The sequence below is a fragment of the Schistocerca serialis genome, chromosome 4, assembly GCF_023864345.2.
Source record: "Schistocerca serialis cubense isolate TAMUIC-IGC-003099 chromosome 4, iqSchSeri2.2, whole genome shotgun sequence".
Taxonomy (NCBI): Eukaryota; Metazoa; Arthropoda; class Insecta; order Orthoptera; family Acrididae; genus Schistocerca; species Schistocerca serialis.
Window position 1 is genome coordinate 414,904,727 of NC_064641.1, and position 5,000 is coordinate 414,909,726.

Genomic DNA, 5,000 nt, shown 5'->3' on the forward strand with positions numbered 1-5,000 from the left:
TCAATGGCAGGAATGAAAGACACAGATCTGCCACAACCATGGAATTGGAGCGCCGCCTGTCATGAGCCAAAAGTGCATCCTGACGTGACAAATCAGATAATACCGCAGGCATCCAATTACGATAATCACTATCAACGAACCTGCCGCCGCCCCCCCCCCCCCAATACACCTTTCCCTACAACAATGTGTATCTGAACCTACGCCATATTGTACCTTAACCTAACCTATATCGTACCTTAACCTAACCTATATTGTACCTTAACCTAACCTATATCGTACCTTAACCTAACCTATATCGTACCTTAACCTAACCTATATTGTACCTTAACCTAACCTACGTTGTGCCTTAACCTAACCTACGTTGTGCTTAACCTAACCTACGTTGTGCCTTAACCTAACCTACGTTGTGCCTTAACCTAACCTACGTTGTGCCTTAACCTAACCTACGTTGTGCCTTAACCTAACCTACGTTGTGCCTTAACCTAACCTACGTTGTGCCTTAACCTAACCTACGTTGTGCCTTAACCTAACCTACGTTGTGCCTTAACCTAACCTACGTTGTGCTTAACCTAACCTACGTTGTGCCTTAACCTAACCTACGTTGTGCCTTAACCTAACCTACGTTGTGCCTTAACCTAACCTACGTTGTGCCTTAACCTAACCTACGTTGTGCCTTAACCTAACCTACGTTGTGCCTTAACCTAACCTACGTTGTGCCTTAACCTAACCTACGTTGTGCCTTAACCTAACCTACGTTGTGCCTTAACCTAACCTACGTTGTGCCTTAACCTAACCTACGTTGTGCCTTAACCTAACCTACGTTGTGCCTTAACCTAACCTACGTTGTGCCTTAACCTAACCTACGTTGTGCCTTAACCTAACCTACGTTGTGCCTTAACCTAACCTACGTTGTGCCTTAACCTAACCTACGTTGTGCCTTAACCTAACCTACGTTGTGCCTTAACCTAACCTAATTTGTGCCTTAACCTAACCTAATTTGTGCCTTAACCTAACCTAATTTGTGCCTTAACCTAACCTAATTTGTGCCTTAACCTAACCTAATTTGTGCCTTAACCTAACCTAATTTGTGCCTTAACCTAACCTAATTTGTGCCTTAACCTAACCTACGTTGTGCCTTAACCTAACCTACGTTGTGCCTTAACCTAACCTACGTTGTGCCTTAACCTAACCTACGTTGTGCCTTAACCTAACCTACATTGTGCCTTAACCTAACCTACGTTGTGCCTTAACCTAACCTACGTTGTGCCTTAACCTAACCTACGTTGTGCCTTAACCTAACCTACGTTGTGCCTTAACCTAACCTACGTTGTGCCTTAACCTAACCTACGTTGTGCCTTAACCTAACCTACGTTGTGCCTTAACCTAACCTACGTTGTGCCTTAACCTAACCTACGTTGTGCCTTAACCTAACCTACGTTGTGCCTTAACCTAACCTACGTTGTGCCTTAACCTAACCTACGTTGTGCCTTAACCTAACCTAATTTGTGCCTTAACCTAACCTAATTTGTGCCTTAACCTAACCTAATTTGTGCCTTAACCTAACCTAATTTGTGCCTTAACCTAACCTAATTTGTGCCTTAACCTAACCTAATTTGTGCCTTAACCTAACCTAATTTGTGCCTTAACCTAACCTAATTTGTGCCTTAACCTAACCTAATTTGTGCCTTAACCTAACCTAATTTGTGCCTTAACCTAACCTACGTTGTGCCTTAACCTAACCTACGTTGTGCCTTAACCTAACCTACGTTGTGCCTTAACCTAACCTACGTTGTGCCTTAACCTAACCTACGTTGTGCCTTAACCTAACCTACGTTGTGCCTTAACCTAACCTAGTTTGTGCCTTAACCTAACCTAGTTTGTGCCTTAACCTAACCTAATTTGTGCCTTAACGTAACCCATGTTGTGCCGTAACGTAACCCATGTTGTGCCGTAACGTAACCCATGTTGTGCCGTAACGTAACCCATGTTGTGCCGTAACGTAACCCATGTTGTGCCGTAACGTAACCCATGTTGTGCCGTAACGTAACCCATGTTGTGCCGTAACGTAACCCATGTTGTGCCGTAACGTAACCCATGTTGTGCCGTAACGTAACCCATGTTGTGCCGTAACGTAACCCATGTTGTGCCGTAACGTAACCTATAATATGCCTTAACCTAACCTATAATATGCCTTAACCTAACCTATAATATGCCTTAACCTAACCTATAATATGCCTTAACCTAACCTATAATATGCCTTAACCTAACCTATAATATGCCTTAACCTAACCTATAATATGCCTTAACCTAACCTATAATATGCCTTAACCTAACCTATAATATGCCTTAACCTAACCTATAATATGCCTTAACCTAACCTAAAGTGCCCCGTAACCAAAACTATATTGCGCCTTAACCTGACGCACGTTGTCGCTGAACCTGCTCTGTAATTGTTATGCAACTCGTTAAATTAGTGTAGTGTTGCCTAACCGCAACCCTCGCAATATAGTTCGCTACTCGCACTGCCCGGTCCCCTGTGTATCGCGTCATGTTAAACACCTTGCAGGTGTTGCTGACTTTCCACATGCTCCTGCTATACACTGTAATGTGGATAGCAGCAGGACGTACATGCCCCCCCCCCCCTTCCCCCCTGCCTTCGCAAGCTGGTCGGTGAGAAGTTTGCATGTTCAACGCCCTTCGCATGCCGACGTACTCAGCCTACGTTGTGGTACGGCCTGTCACCTGTCCGCCGATGTACGCAAAACCCACAAACTGTACTGCACATTGGTCCGTATGTACTGAATGATACATCGTGGCACATGTGGCCGTATGACGACTGCGCCTAGCAACGGCGGACCATACAGTCCAAATATTGTGCACGCAGCTACGTGTCGTCTCCCTATAAGAGCTGGATTGCAGTGTGGTACGCCATACAGACGTGTGGGAGGAACGGACGCCCTGGATGGCGATCAGCATGAGCAGTCTGTTGATGTAGTGGAGCGTGTATTCGGACGTAGTCGTCTCTTCTCACACACCGTGATAGCATGTTGCACCGTGTTCCACATCTGCGACATGCTGCAGAGGCCGGCTGACAGTCGTTCGCGCAATGGACACCGCATACGTACGGGGTCGACCTTCCACGTGTTCTCTAGGCGTGCACATGTTGTTGCGTCTATGTGGGCAGACGTAGTGTGTTGTGACACCTGACACAGGCATGCAATACTCGTTGCAAATGGCGATGGACGTGTACGTTTGCTGGTGACGTTACGCAAATGAACAACTGGTAACCCGTTGTGGTGCGGTTGTTCTCGCTAGAGGTGAATCAGTGTTGGCGACGATCGGTCGAGCTATTAACCGGTTGTTTCAGGGATACCCACCATGCCCACGAACGTGAAAGGGGATCTGGGTGTGAGGCGATACGCGGCGGTGGCTGGGTGGGACCGTCCCCGGCCGGTGAGGGGGGGCCGCCCGGCGTGCTGGCAGCGCGGTGCGTGGGCGCACGCGCTACAGCCGGCTGGTGGGGGCGGCCAGTGGCAGGCGCGCCGGCCGACGGACGCGGCAGGCGGCGCAGCTGCGCGCCGGCGCCCCCTGCTCGCGGCGCCTTGCGGCCAAAGTAGGTCCTCGCGGGCCCGGTGCGAAGCGCGGTGGCCATCTGCAGTGTGCTGGTCCGATTGAGGACTTTGTGCGCTGAGGATGCGCCGCCGCCCGGCGCTCGGCGCCGCGACGCCGTCTGCTGCTCGGTCGCCCCAGCGGTTCTCGCAGGTGGTTTGTATCGCAGCTGTGCGGACGTGTTGGCGCGTGCGCTGTGCTGGGAGAGTTCGCTTCGGCACCCAAGTGGGGCTTTTGTCCTTCTGTGGCGCCGGCGTTGGAGCTGCCGGTCACCGTAGGTGGCGCGTGTTGTCTCCCGCCGGCAATGCCACGACAGCACGCTCCCGGGCCTCTGTCGGCAGCGGCAAGCTCAGTTGGGAGCACGGGTGGTCGCACCTAAAGCGTCTACTCGCCTAACTCCGGGCGATTGCGCCTCTCTCGAACCCGACCAAGTACTTAGGACGGCGCTGCGCGCCGCCGGGACCTGAGAGGGTTTCGAGGTGTGTTGTGCAGGGGAGCTCAGCCTCCTCCTGTTTGCAGAATAATTGAGCGGACGCTTGCGTGTTCGCGCGGGCCCCCGGGACACACTCCCGGGCGGCCGGCTGCTCAGCTCTAGTTGACGCAGCTCCCTGGTTGATCCTGCCAGTAGTCATATGCTTGTCTCAAAGATTAAGCCATGCATGTCTCAGTACAAGCCGCATTAAGGTGAAACCGCGAATGGCTCATTAAATCAGTTATGGTTCCTTAGATCGTACCCACGTTACTTGGATAACTGTGGTAATTCTAGAGCTAATACATGCAAACAGAGTCCCGACCAGAGATGGAAGGGACGCTTTTATTAGATCAAAACCAATCGGTCGGCTCGTCCGGTCCGTTTGCCTTGGTGACTCTGAATAACTTTGGGCTGATCGCACGGTCCTCGTACCGGCGACGCATCTTTCAAATGTCTGCCTTATCAACTGTCGATGGTAGGTTCTGCGCCTACCATGGTTGTAACGGGGAATCAGGGTTCGATTCCGGAGAGGGAGCCTGAGAAACGGCTACCACATCCAAGGAAGGCAGCAGGCGCGCAAATTACCCACTCCCGGCACGGGGAGGTAGTGACGAAAAATAACGATACGGGACTCATCCGAGGCCCCGTAATCGGAATGAGTACACTTTAAATCCTTTAACGAGTATCTATTGGAGGGCAAGTCTGGTGCCAGCAGCCGCGGTAATTCCAGCTCCAATAGCGTATATTAAAGTTGTTGCGGTTAAAAAGCTCGTAGTTGGATTTGTGTCCCACGCTGTTGGTTCACCGCCCGTCGGTGTTTAACTGGCATGTATCGTGGGACGTCCTGCCGGTGGGGCGAGCCGAAGGCGTGCGACCGCCTCGTGCGTGCTCGTGCGTCCCGAGGCGGACCCCGTTGAAA

At 51.0% G+C, this 5,000-nt stretch overlaps 1 non-coding gene across 1 annotated transcript in view; it reads left to right on the plus strand.

Annotated features, from left to right (window-relative positions):
- Positions 1-4,214: 4,214 nt before the first annotated feature.
- LOC126476942 (small subunit ribosomal RNA) overlaps positions 4,215-5,000 on the plus strand; it is a 1,902-nt gene continuing 1,116 nt past the window's right edge. Inside the window, exon 1 of the ribosomal RNA XR_007587374.1 lies at positions 4,215-5,000. This exon is cut by the window's right edge and continues 1,116 nt beyond it. This is a non-coding gene — a ribosomal RNA (small subunit ribosomal RNA).